Genomic DNA, 14,231 nt, shown 5'->3' with positions numbered 1-14,231 from the left:
CAAATTCTCTCCCTAGAGCTGGCAAGATGGCTGCTGGCAGCTCCTGACTAACATTCTATTTAGCGATGCCTAAGAAAAGGAGCAGTCTCCTCTGATGGCCCTGAGGAACTCCCATAGGGCAGCTTCAGGTCATGCGCCCAGCCCAGGATGGGGTAGAATCAGCACCAGGGATGTGCTTGTGGGAGCTGGGTGTGTTCATCTCCTCCTGAGCCCAAGGTCAGTGTGACGTCTCCATGATGTTATGTTTGTAGCTTGAAGCTGGTAGTGGGGGAGTATTTACACCATGGAAACTGGCAAATGCTACAAATCAAGATTTTTCTCCCTGTCCCCTCCGCCTGCCCTAGCTGGCCATTAAACAGTTACGTACCCTACTGAGTCAGTCCTACCTAAATCTATGAAATAGGTTCTCCTGAGGAAAGAGCTGTTCTGTTAATAAAAGAGGAAACGGACCCTGATCAGACAGGAATAACCGAGGAACTTCACTCTGTTGAATTCAAAGCCACCTGCCGCAGACCTCAGGAAGGAGTCCTCCAGGATAACATCCCGCCCCAGACTCCCAAGGGGACCAGACCAGGTTGAATCCACTGCAGAGATTGTTCAGCCAATATGGACCCTTCTAGAAGAAGGGCCCAGGCTTTGCTCCTCTCTGACAGTTCACCTCCCTCCAGCTACCCCCAACCCCAACTCCCAACCACTGCCAGTCACATTCTATGGAAAATGAAAGATCTTCCTAAGCCTGGCTGTTCTCTGCAAAGCCATTCCAGCAACCTAGACCCATGATTTTCAGCTTGTTCAGCTATTTTAAAACAACCCTCTCAAAGCAGCCCCAGAAATGGGGGCTGCGGCTTGATTTGAGGTTAAACAAATAAGTGCCATTTATCCACCAATGCTCTAGGAATGAAAGATTCTTCAGGCAAATTCCCAAGCTGTGCGCTCCAGAAAAACTGCTGTCCCAAATTGCCGGGTGCCAACCCAGTGTTCTTCATTTCCAAAGATATTTGGGGAGTTTTCAGCCGTGCTCTGCACAGAGTGCTAGGACGGATGGCAGTGTGGGCGGCCAGGCATGCCGCCTCAGCCTCTGCTCAGCCTCACCCCGGGTCTTCTTGGCTGTGTCAGCCTCTCATGCCAGGACCCACAGAACCCTTGGAGTTCCCGGGGCATTTCTTGGCCTGCTGGGAAATGGCGCCTCTCCATCTTAGGGGGCCTGGACCAGACTGCTGGCTATTTGAGTCAGATAGCTTTTCTTCCCATGTTTTGAGGGTAGGCAAGAATGAGAAAAAAAAAAAAAAAAAAAAAAAAAAAAAGACTACACTCCACCGGCCAAGAAAGCTGAGCCTCTCTGGGATATAGGGAACAGGAGCCACTCCACACAGGAGTCTCCCATCCCTTTCTCTCTAGGAGACATCCGTTTTTGTGCCCAAACTGGAAATCTGAACCACGAGCTCTCACATCTCCCTACTCTTGGAAGTTTTCTGTGGCAGAAACAATAATGCTCACTACATAGGCCATTGGCTCCCCTGCATTTCCCAGCTGTGCCATATGGCTAGCTTGGCCAATGAAATTGAGCAGAAGTGATACGTGTCATTTCCAGGCTGAAGCAGTAAAAAGCTGGTGCGCCCTTCTCCAGGGTCTGTTTCCCAGCTGCCGCAGCCATGGAGGCCGTGTGTTCCAGATGGTGCTGCTACAGCTGATGGAACTTCTGTCAGCCTGGGTCCCTGAGTGAGTCTGTGGAAGAGAGCTGCAACTGCCTGCCGACCTGCTGGGACAGACAACATGAGCAAGAAGTAAGCTTTGTGTTGGGCTCAGCCACTGAGACCCAGGGACTGTTTATTACTGCACTGTTGCCTGGCACACCTGATTCAAGCTCCTGACACGCTCTGCAGACTTTGCCATGTTGTTCACTGGGAGGCACCAGCATGCATGAGATAGAAAACACTTCCTTCCACTCTGGCCAATAGGCATCACCCAAAATAGTGCTGATGAGTTTACATCCAGTCCCAAAGATTTAAAGAACTTCTCTCTAAGCTTGGGCCCACGCCTGTGCCTTCCTTTGTATTTCTCTACAGCACATGGTTGGCACTAGTATAAAAATGGCACTTTTCCACATGCCAAGGCATTTAACAGGCATGAAGCGCATTTGCTGATGATCTCCCATGAGGTGGAGGAGATAGGCCTAATTCCCGTTTTAAAGCTAAGAGCATTGCAGCTTAGAAGGGTCACATTCAAGGTCACACAGCTAATTAAAGTACTTGAACCTAGGTCTGTGTCTCTTGCCCCAAAACCAGTATTTCTCAAAATGTAGTTCTGGCCAGGTACAGTGGCTCACATCTGTACTTCCAACACTTTGGGAGGCCAAGGCAGGCAGATCACTTGAGGCCAGAAGCTCGACACCAGCCTGGCCAACATGACGAAATCCCCGTCTCTACTAAAAATACAAAAATCAGCCAGGCGTGGTAGTGCATACCTGTAGCCCCAGCTACTTAGGAGGCTGAGGCACAAGAGTTGCTTGAAACTGGGAGGCAGAGGTTGCAGTGAGCTGGAGATCACGCCACTGCACTCCAGCCTGGGTAACAGAATGAGACTCTGTCTCAAAAAAAAAAAAAATGTAGTTCAGAGACCGAAAGCCAGGACCTGGGAATGTGCATTTTTTAAGTTTCTCAGGCCATAATTATGCTGAGTTTGAGAATCCTTGCCCCACATTGCCTCCTCCCATCTGGTCAGCTTTCTACAGTGAGAGGGGAGCGGTGGGATTTTAGGGGTGAACCAAAGGATTACCTCCCTAACCAAAGCAACAAATGAAAAATGTGTCCCCTGCCAGACTGCTCTTTGTGCCCGAAATTATCCCAAAAGACTCATTTCTTTGGGTTAAAATACAAACAGTCCTAGATCACTCGGGACCTTCTCATGAATGAACTCGGGTGATTCCCAGCCAGGAACAATGGCTTGTACGAAGTCACTCTGCAAGGTCAGCTTTTGTGGGGAAACATCAGTCAAGAGTCAAGACCTTGATCTGGAAAGGCAAATCCAGCTGGAGGTTGCAGGTGGTGAGATCCTGGACAGCAGGGAGACGCTGAGCATCAATGGGGTGGGGATAGTATGGGATGGGGAGGGGGGGTGAGAGTGGCAGTGGGAGTGAAGGTGAAGGACTCCCAGGAGAGAAAAAAAAATGCAACTGGGGGAGGTAGCCACACACACCAGAGTCAGAAAGAACTGGAGGCCAGGTGTAGTGGCTCATGCCTGTAATCCCAGTACTTTGGGAGGCCAAGGCAGGTGGATCGCCTGAGGTCAGGAGTTCGAGACCAGCCTGGCCAACATGATGAAACTCCATCTCTACTAAAAATACAAAAATTAGCCAGGCATGGTGGTGCATGCCTGTAGTCCCAGCTACTCGGGAGACTGAGGCCGGAGAATCGCTTGAGCCTGGGAGGCGGAGGTTGCAGTGAGCCGAGATTGTGCCACTGCACTCCAGCCTGGTGACAGATGCTTCCAAAAAAAAAAAAAGCCTCAGCCTTGCTACTTATCGGTGTGACCTTGCAAATGTTACTCTACCTCCTGTGCCTAAGTTTTCTCATGTGTAAAACACAGCTAATAACGGAACCTACCTATGGGGGCATTGTAAGAATCAAACACATTCATGTGTGGAACAGTTAACATTTACTGACCCTTGTGCCAGTAGCCATGCTAAGTGCTTTGCATATATTATTAACTCATTTAATCTGCATAGACAACCAATGGTGTAGTTATTATTTTACCCATTTTATAAAGGAAGAAAGTGAGGCACAGAGAGGTGAATAACTTGCCCCAAGGTGGCACAGCTTCTAAGTGTCAGAGTCAACATTTGAACCTAGTCGGTCATATTTCAGGGCAGTGGCCCTGATGGCTACACTGTGCGGCAGATGCTTCATCTTACAGAGATGGCTGCAGTGGAGGGGGCCAGAGTGCAGCCTGCTGAAGGATGAACCTCTGGGCAGGGGTCCCTGTTGTTCAGGTGCAAATGCAGACTGAACAGTAGCCTTCATCATTAAGATCACTAGAGAGCTAAGGGGTGAGAGCGCACTCTGCCTGTTCTCCCTCCACCCCCAAGACACTCACCCTATTCCACACCCAGAGGAGGACATGGGGTGCTCCCTTCCAGAGCCTAGAGACCCTGGGATGGCTCCAGTCCCTTCTCCCAACATTCCCCCAGCGAAGAGCACCAGTACCCTTGCTCTGCTGTCCACCAGGCGGTTGTTCCGGGATCAGTGTTTTTGGTTGTTCCTCGTTTTGTCTTGCTTCCCTTTTAGAGTATCTCCTGAAATAAACGGCAGTGTTGCAAGGAGAAAAGGGAGCCCAGCCTCTCCGGAGCAGTTACGATGGGCAAACAATGAAATCCACGTGCGGTGTCTCACGGGACCTTCACACCTTTGTGAAGTAAATATTATTGTCTTCATTCTGCGGATGAGGACACCAGGCCCAGAGAGGCTAAATGACTTGCTCCAAGTCACAGAGCAAGTCGGCAGTGCCTGCCTGCATCAAATGCTTGTCTACTGGAATCCAAAGCTGTTTATAGGATTTGGGGCTCTGCTGGGGCTTTTACACCCAACCCCTAAAGGTGAAGTTCTCTGTTCCGCATTCATTCCTTCATATGCTGAGTGTTTTGCAGCAGCGGCTCGATGCCAGGCATTGGAGTAGAGACCATAGCAACCTGGCCTCCGTTTCATTCTGTTCGGCAGGGCTGGTGATCTTTCTAAATGGGATATTTGTAGAGGTTTTCACCGCCCCAGTTTCTGGAAGGCCTGATCATCAGCCCAGGGGCTGCTCCTCGGGGATGGGAGTCAGGGGTTCAGCTTCTTCGTGGGAGAATCCAGCTCTGGGTGTTTCAGGAAATTTCTGACCTGCCAGGTTTCCTGATCAGTCAGAGCTGGGGAGTGGGGGCCGAGAGAAGAGGTTTCCCGTCAGCCCAGCTTTTGTCTCTCACATGAGCGCGAGACAGACAAACCACAACCACAGACTCGACCAGCTGTGGAAGCGTCGAACAGGAAACCCGGAACATCTGGTGCTCCACTTCCTCTGAGGGCTATGCACGTCTGGGGCGCCGGGTGTGCGTGTGCATGTCCGCCTGTGTGCACGACTGTTTTCTCTCCTGCCGTTGGTTAGTGGGACCTGGATGCAGACAGAGCTGGAAACCACAGGTCTTGTGGTGACAAGGAAGCCAGACACTGGCTCCCCAACCCTTACAGCACGGCGTCCCTCCTCAGACAGTAACCGGGGATCCGACCCAGTCTCGCAGGCCCTTGGCTAGCTTCAGGTCACCATGCATTTGAAGAAAGGGATTTCTTTTCCTTTCAGATTATGATGGTTTAGAGACATTGTTTGGAGGTGAGGTGGGAGGGCTCTGCTTACATATAACTTGGCCTCAGTATACAGACCCACAAAAAGCAGCCTCTGGACAAAAGCTGCTTTTGTTTGTTTTTTGCTTTTTGTTTTTGAGACAGAGTCTTGCTCTGTCACCCAGGCTGGAATGCAACCTCTGCCTCCCAGGTTCAAGCGATTCTCCTGCCTCAGCCTCCCAAGTAGCTGGGATTACAGGCACGGGCCACCATGCCCGGCTAATTTTTTTGTATTTTTACTAGAGACAGGGTTTTGCCATGTTGGTCAGGCTGGTCTCAAACTCCTGATCTCAGGTGATCCACCCGCTTCAGCCTCTCAAGGTGCTGGAATTACAGGCGTGAGCCACTGTGCCCAGTAGCCATGCTAAGTGCTTTGCATACATTATTAACTCATTTAATCTTCACAGACAAACAGCTTTTTTAAAAAGCTGTTTTTAAAACAATTTGAGGAACATCTGTGGATGAACGCTAAGGCCATGTGCTGGTCAGGAGGCAGTTTATTAGTGGTGGTGTTCTCTGCATAAGGAGAAAACAGGGTTTTAATTTTCATTTTCTGAAGGGAAGAATCATAAGCAAGTGGAAACAAAAGGCTCCCCAAACCATAGCATGAGGTTTAACTCTCATGATACCTTAAGGAAGTAGGCATTATTATGCCCATTTTTATGAATCATGAAATAGACGTGCAGGAGGGTTCAGAAGTCACTCCAGCTAATACAGCACCTAACGAGCAGGGCCAAGGTTCAATTCAAACCGAATCCCAGCCTCATGTTAGATCTTAGTTCACACTTCATTCTTTCAATGAGCATTTATAAACTAAACTGTACCTAGCAAACAGTTGGGACTTCAGTGTTTCTTGAATTAATCACCTAAATGTGCCATGATGTCAGAGACAGATGTCATCCTCACTGTAGCCCCCAGGCTCACCACAGTATCCAGGAAAGAATAGGTGCTTGTAGTCCCAGCTAATTGGGAGGCTGAGGCAGGAGAATTGCTTGAACCCGGGAGGCAGAGGTTGCAGTGAGCCGAGATTGCGCCACTGCACTCCAGCCTGGACGACAGAGCAAGACTCCATCTCATGAAAAAAAAAAAAAAAAAAAGAATGGGTGCTTAATCAATGTCAGCAAATGAATACGTAAAGGAATTCCAAGTTTTAGAACAGCGATACTTTATTTTTGCTTGTTGTTTGTTTGTTTCTGTTTCTTTTGAGCCGGAGTCTCACTGTCAATCAGGTAGGAGTCTAGTGGTGCGAATTCGGCTCACTGCAACCTCCACCTCTAGGGTTCAAGCGATTCTCCTGCCTCAGCCTCCGCAGCAGCTGGGATTACAGGCGTGCACCACCACGCCAGGCTAATTTTTGTATTTTTAGTAGAGACGGGGTTTCACCATGTTGGCCAGGCTGGCCTCAAGTAAGCCGCCCAACTCGGCCTCCCAAAGTGCTGGGTAAAAGGTGTGAGCCACCACGCCCGGCCGATACTTCGTTTTTCTGGAGGTAATTTACTTAGCAAGGCTAGCTGTTTGGATCCTGGCTAAAAATGTGAAAGAAGACAGAAAGAGTCACAAGCAGTCAACAAAAGTCACGGGTCCTAGCAGGTAAAAGTTCAAGTACTTGATTCAAAGCCGAAATTCTCAGGTCCTCAGTCGTAGCCTGGTTACCCTTACAAACACCAGGGCTAAAGAGCACGGTTAATGATCTTTCCAGGACACAAGATTTGGAAGCATCTGTTTCGAAGGGAGATGGCCTGCTAGAGGAAGCTTGTGGGCAACAGCAAATTGGGAGTTGGACTAACACTTTCAGACTGGGATGCCACGAAGAACTCGCCAGCAGAGATAAGAGATGGGCAAGATGAAGAGAATGAACTGTGATTCTCGGATATCTGCCCGCAAGGTGGCTCGGAGAAAGCTAGCCGGAAACTGCAGCATCGCGGAGGATTTCTCTGGTTCAGGTTAAAGTGACAGCAGCGAGACGGTGCCGACCTCAAACCCAACTCCCGACAGCAATCTTGAGGCCACCCGAGACGGCGCATGCGCAGTGTGCGAGGTCGTGCTCCTTTTCATTACCTGCGGACCTGCGGAGTCTTCTTCCTGAGCAGGGCTTGCGTCACGCAAGCGCCGCGAGTGTGTGACGTCATCTGAGAGCGCCACGCGCGGTCCCGAAACCCTGAGCACTTTCTGGCTGAGGCGTTGCTGTAGAGACCGAGCGCCGAGTCCCGCCCCCGAGGCGGGATTGGAGGAGAACTGGTCAGCTGACAAGGGTGACGTTTCGAAAGCGCGCTGTAGGCCGTGCTGGGACTCAAGAGCCCGAAAACTGATTTGAGGGGCGTCTTGACCGAAGGTACTAAATATCACACGGCTCCATTAAAGTAAAAATGCAAACTGCCCTAATGGGATTTCATATAAGGCCGGAGGGCTGGGAAGACTTAAATGTATCACTTCAGTAGCTTAGGGGTGGGAAGAAGAGTTTGGACCAGACTAGCGCCGGGATAACCTGACCTTTTTGAGCCTTAATTTCTTCTCGAAGGGATCTTTCCCATCAGCATGTAAACATGTGATTTCCCCGTTCCTGAGAACCCTGTCGTGGCTCCAGCTCCCAGCCCATCCCCTCACTTTCTGAATATCGTAACTCCTTGGAAGAGTTTGTATATTCTTTGTCCAGCTCTCTCCTCCCACTTTGTTGAACTCCCTCCAGGCAAACTCAGTCTCTCCCCAGTCCTCCTGTTACCTGCTCTATCAGCAATTTTTGATACAGTTTATCACCCTCTCCTCCGCAAAACTTTCTTCACTTGGCTTTTGGCAGTGCACACACTTGTTTTTTTCCTCCGTCCCAGCCTCACCTTCTCTGTTTCTTTTGCTAGTCTCTCCTCTTTTTCCTGACCTCTAAATGTAGCAGTGCCCCCAGCACTGGCTCCTTGGACTTCTCTTTCTTTTCACTTAATCCCTTGATGATTTCATCGGGTTTCATGGCTTTAAAGACTATGTGCTGATGACTCCCATCCGTATAGCTCCAGCCTAGAAAAATCCTTCTGGCTTCTCGGGCTGTAAACTTTGAATTCCACATCCCGAGTCAAATCTGTCAGCAGATTCTATTGGCTTTTCTTCTTCCCCCAGAATCCGGTCTCCACTGACACCATCTTAGACCAAGCCCCCATCTCTCACCTGGATTATTGTAATTGCCTAACTGGTCCCTCTTCTATCCCTACCCCGTCAGTCTATATTTACATAACAAACCTCAGTAATTCTGTTAAAAGTCGTATCATGTGGCTCCTCTGCAAAAACTACCAGAGTAAAAGCCAAAGCTTTACCATGGCTAGAAATGTTACACACGACCAGGCCTCTATTCTATACCTTTCTTTTCTTGTCTCCCTTGCTCACTTAACACCAGCCACATTGGCCATTTTGCCAGGCTTGCTTCTGCCTCTGGGATCCTGAACTTGCCTTTACCTCTGCCGGGAACTTGTCCTCACTTATCCCCAGGGCGCTCTCCCTTACCTCCTCCAAGACTTGGCTCAAATGTTCCTCACTGAGAAAGGCCTTCACCAACCTCCTGGTTTTACATTGCAAATCAGACTCCTCCCCCAAGCCCGCATTCCCATTCCCTTCCCTTTTGCTCCATTGCATTGAATTTAATAAACCTTCTAATAAGCCGTTTAATTTCATTCTTTATCTTATTTGATGTCCCTCTCTGTATGGAGACAGGAATTTGTCTCATCATTGCTCCATCCCCAATTTTGAGACAGTGTGTGTGGCACATGATAGATGCTCAGTACAGGTCTGTGGGGAGAATGGGTGCATTGCAGAATCCAAGGGTTAAGGCATGGTTAGGAGCTGGAGCTTTAGAGGCTTGGGTTCCAGGCTCCCTTTACCACTTAGCTGCTTTGTGGGGTTTTTTGTTTGTTTGTTTGTTTGTTTGAGATAGAGTCTCGCTCTGTGGCCCAGGCTAGAGTGCAGTGGCCCCATCTCGGCTCAGTGCAACCTCTGCCTCCCAGGTTCAAGCGATTCTCCTGCCTCAGCCTCCCAAGAGTAGCCTGGGACTACAGGCACCCACCACCACACCTGGCTAATTTTTGTATTTTTAGTAGAAACGGGGTTTTGCTATGTTAACCAGGCTGGTCTTGAACTCCTTGAACCACTCAGGTGGTTCACCCACTTTGGCCTCTCAAAGTGCTGGGATTCTTTGGGAAACTGAGGCAAGTGGATCACCTGAGGTCAGGAGTTTGAGTCCACCCTGGCCAATGTGGTGAAACCCCATCTCTACTAAAAATACTAAAATTAGCCGAGCATGGTGGTGGGTGCCTGTAGTCCCAGCTACTCAGGAGGCTGAGGCAGGAGAATCGCTTGAACCTGGGAGGCAGAGGTGGCAGTGAGCTGAGATCACACCACTGCACTGCAGCCTGGGCAACAGAGCGAGACTCCATCTCAAAAAAAAAAAAGTGCTGGGATTGCAGGTGTGAGCCACCGCACCTGGCCATACTTTGTGGTCTTTAAGAAATTTATTTAACCTTCCTGAGCCTCAGTTTCCTCATTTCTGTTGTAGACAAAATAATACCTAAGGCTTTCATTTGACAATACTGAACACCCCTAGATGACCAGCTCCTGGAGACGCAATGGAGAATCTGAATGTCCCCTCGCTCCCCTGGAGTCTGTATGCTGAGAAAGGGGCTACAGACAATAGCCATGCACTCACCCAAATAAGACATTCTTCATGAATTGTGGTAAGTGTGATGAAGGAAAAGCAGTTCGTGCTGAAGAGGCAGGCTGGGAAAGAACTTCCCTGAGAGGGCAACTTCACTGTCCAAGTCCACTTAGGCTGCCATAACAAAACGCCACAGACGGGGGCATTTAAACAGACATTTGTCTTCTCATGGTTCTGGAGGGCAGAAATCCAAGCTGAAGGTGTCAGCAGGTTTGGTTTTTCCTGAAGCCTCTCTTCTTGACTTGCAGGTGGCCACCTTCTCTCTGTGTCCTCACATACATGATCTTCTCTCTGTGTGCCTGCACACCCCTGCTGCTGGGGTCTCCAGTGTCCTAATTTCTTTTTTTTTTTTTTTTTGGAGACAGAGTCTCACTCTATTGCCCAGGCTGGAGTACAGTGGCGTGATCTCAGCTAACTGCAAGCTCTGCCTCCCAGGTTCAAGCAATTCTTCTGCTCAGCCTCCCAAGTAGCTGGGACTACAGGTGCATGCCACCATGCCTGCCTAATTTTTGTATTTTTAGTAGAGACGGGGTTTCACCATGTTGATCAGGCTGGTCTCAAACTCCTTACCCCGTGATTCCCCCTACCTTGGCCTCCCAAAGTGCTGGGATTACAGGCGTGAGCTACCGTGCCTGGCCTTTTTTTTTTTTTTTTTTTTTTTTTGGAGACGGAGTCTCACTCTGTTGCCTAGGCTGGAGTGCAGTGGTGGGATCTTGGCTCACTGCACCCTCCATCTCCCAGGTTCAAGTGATTCTCCTGCCTCCCTCCCAAGTAGCTGGGATTACAGGTGCATGCCACCACACCCGACTAATTTTTGTATTTTTAGTGGAGATGGGGTTTCACCATGTTGGTCAGGCTGGTCTTGAACTCCTGACCTCAGGTGATCCACCCACCTCAGCCTCCCAAAGTGCTGGGATTACAGGTGTGAGCACCATGTCCAACCCAGTGTCCTAAGCACTTGTAAGGACATCAGTCAGACTGGATTAGGGCCCACTCCAGTGGCCTCATTTGAACGTAATTATTTTGTTAAAGGCCAAATACAGTCACTTTCTGAAGTCCTGGGGGTTAGGGCTTCAACGTATGAGTGGTAGGGCACTCAGTTCAGCCCATGACATTATTTAAAATGCAAAGGATGCATAGAAAGGAGCCGTGGAGCAAGAGGAACCTTTCAGGGAAAGAAACGAATGTGCAGAAACCCTGTGGCTGTGGAAGGCCCATGTGGCTTGAGCTCAGAGTAAGGGGTCTTGGTAGGAGTTACACTGGGAGTTGAGGGTGAGGAGCCACCTAGAACCGTTGTTGGGAGTGATTGGAGTGATGTGGTAAGAATTCTGTAATGCAGCGTTCCCCAATCTTTTTGGCACCAGGGACCGGTTTCATAGAAAACAATTCTTCCACGGACCGGGTCTGGGGAGGTTGGTTTTGGAATGAAGCTGGTCCACCTCAGATCATCAGGCATTAGATTCTCATAAGGAGTGTTCAGCTTAGATCCTGGTATGCACAGTTCACAATAGGGTTCGTGCCCCTATGAGAATCTGAGGCTGTTGCTGATCTGACAGGAGGTGGAGCTCAGGTGATCATGCTCGCCTCCTGCTGGGAGGCCCAGTTCCTAACAGGCTATGGACTGCTTCTGGTCTGTGTGCTGGCAGTTTGGGACTGCTGCTCTAATGGAAAGGTTACTGTGGCCACAGATGGGTTGGAGGGAGGCCCCCTTAGCTCCAGAGCTACTGTGATGGTGACACACTGCATGGCATCTCATAGTCAGGGCTCCGTAGAGGGTTACTGGTTAATATTTTTCATAATGGCCACCTGACACGGTTGATGGGAGGACTGAATGAAAAAGAGGCCAAAAAGGGCTTAATAAATAAGTGATAAGGAGAAACCAGGATAAGCATCCAAAAGTACCGAAGAGTCTGTATTTGGTGGCGCTGGGGATAGTGTAGTTTAATCAGATGTGATCGCTACTTGTCCTGGAAAGTTTTAGATGTGACTCATGCAAAAGAGGAAAGAAGCGGCTGGAGCAGGGAGTCACTGACTATGTGTCGTCCTCCGGAAGCCCAAGTACAGTGGAAACGGTCTGAGAGAAGGAGCACTCATCTTTTATTTCTTTTCTTCAGATTCAACTGAAAGCCCCCCTTAAGTTTACTGTCAGGGTGCTGATACACAGAGCTACTCCTAGAAGATTGAGGGTACAGGTAAGGAATGGGAGTTCGCCTCCTGCAGGCGCTCAGTAAGAGTACTGTTGGGCAGCGGGAAGGTTTCTCATTTCATTCCTGGAATTCAGGGTCCAGAAATGGAACCTGATGTGAGTTCCTATCTCCTTTCAACTTGAGTGGTGATTCTACCTTTTCTTCTTTTCTTTTGAGACAGAGTCTTGCTCGGTCAGCCAGGCTAGAGTGCAGTGGTGCAATTGCAGCTCACTGCAGCCTCCACCTCCTGGGCTCAAGTGATCCTCCCGCCTCAGCCTCCCTAGTGTTGGGACTACTGACATGCCACACCACCCGCAGCTAATTTTTTTATTCCTTGTAGAGATGTGGTCTCACTATGTTGCCCTGGCTGGTCTCGGCCTCCTGGGCTTAAGCAGTCCTTCTGCCTGGGCCCCCCAAAGTGCTGGGATTACAGGCATGAGCCACTGTGCCTGGTTTTCTTTTGTTTTTTAAGAGCTAGGGTCTGTCGCTCAGGCTGGATGCAGTGGCTATTCGCAGGAGCAGTCATAGTTCACTGCAGCCTCGAACTCCTGGTCTCAAGTGATGCCCCCACCTTAGCCTGTAGCTGGGACTACAGACATGCATCACCACACACAGCTTATGACTATACGTTTTGATAATTTAATGCAACAAAGACTGCTCTTTGTCTTGGAAGGAACCAAGACAAGCATTTTATCCCAATGGCTAAAAAACTCTGACTGTCCTCCTCCACACCCTTGACAGAGGGCCATCTGCCAGTGATTGGGAATGCACTAGACAGCCCATCTTCATTTTGGGCAGAATTAATTGTTAGAATCTGCTTTGTAACACTAGGCCAAATATATGTCTTGTAAGTCCTGGTCTGGCCTTCAGGAGCTGCACAGACTCAGTTCCTCTTTACGGCATTAAATATGTGGCGATGGCCCTGGGCTCTAGGCCACCCTTACAAGGCCTCCAAGTCTTCTGTTCACAAATTGAACACCTTACCCCAACAAAAAAGGGTTTTTTTTTGTTTTCTTAACGATGCTTTTATGAATATTCTTCTACATAAATCTCTTCATACTTGCCTTTGGATACATTTCTATAAATGAAACTTCTGAGACAAATGGCGCATTTTATAGTTTGTGCTCTCTATTTCCAGATTACCCTCCAGAATGGATGATTTTTGCTTGTACGCCCACCAGCAATTTACAAGAGAACCTGTTTCCCCACACCTTACCCACCAACATGGGGAGTTTTCATTCTTTTAATCATTACCAATCTGATAAGGGGAAATGATTATTTCATGGTTGCCTTAATTTTCATTTCTTTGATTATGAGATTGGACATGTTTTCCAACCACATCCTATACTTTTGCAGTCGAGTTTTGGAGCTCAGTGCAGGACCTTACATGTATTCCCGTTAAATTTTATCTCGTTGGATTCAACCAATCATTCCTTCCTGTTGAGATAATTTTGGACCTGACTCTGCAGTCCCAGCGTGTTGGCCTTCCTTCCCAGTCTGGTGTTGTTTGCACAGTTGATAAGCAGTTATCTTTGGACTTACCCAAGCTGTTGACAGAATGTTAATGAGCGTAGGGCCAAGGACAGAACTGCTTGGCATTCCACTAGAGAAAGCCTTGGGATGATACCGTCCCATCTGCTGTGACAGTTCAACCTCACCATGCCTGGGAGTCATGGCTGTGTTAGGAGCCTTCACCTGGGGCACAGGGCCTGCGCACAGATTCCAGCCCTGGCCCTGATTAGTTGCGTGGCCTTGAGAAAGTGCTGTCGTCTCTCACTGAGATGTACTTTTGAGCTCTAGCAGCCTTTTTCTCACTATTCTGTCCATAAGAATTTCGTGAGAAACGGTCAAATTGTTGTCAGAAGTCATGGCACTGTCACAAAGTGTTCACCCCATTTTCTCATTTAGTGGAAGCAACCCAACGACAAGCCTTTGTCATGGACATGGACCGCTGGGGTCCCTCTTCCGATGTGCTGCTCAACCATT

General features: G+C 49.0%; 1 long non-coding RNA gene across 2 annotated transcripts in view; it reads left to right on the top strand.

Moving 5' to 3' along the window:
• Positions 1-6,767: 6,767 nt before the first annotated feature.
• Positions 6,768-14,231, top strand: part of LOC108517962 (uncharacterized) — a 39,891-nt gene continuing 32,427 nt past the window's right edge. For both annotated transcript variants that reach the window (XR_001882259.1, XR_001882258.1), the window contains exons 1-3: positions 6,768-7,701; positions 9,901-10,078; positions 12,174-12,251. This is a non-coding gene — a long non-coding RNA (uncharacterized LOC108517962). The remainder of the gene's footprint in view (positions 7,702-9,900; positions 10,079-12,173; positions 12,252-14,231) is intronic.

The sequence above is a fragment of the Rhinopithecus bieti genome, unplaced genomic scaffold (assembly GCF_001698545.2).
Source record: "Rhinopithecus bieti isolate Rb0 unplaced genomic scaffold, ASM169854v2 scaffold_40368, whole genome shotgun sequence".
Classification (NCBI taxonomy): Eukaryota; Metazoa; Chordata; class Mammalia; order Primates; family Cercopithecidae; genus Rhinopithecus; species Rhinopithecus bieti.
The sequence above is the reverse complement of the archived record's forward strand: the minus strand, read 5'-3'. Positions and strand labels throughout refer to the sequence as shown.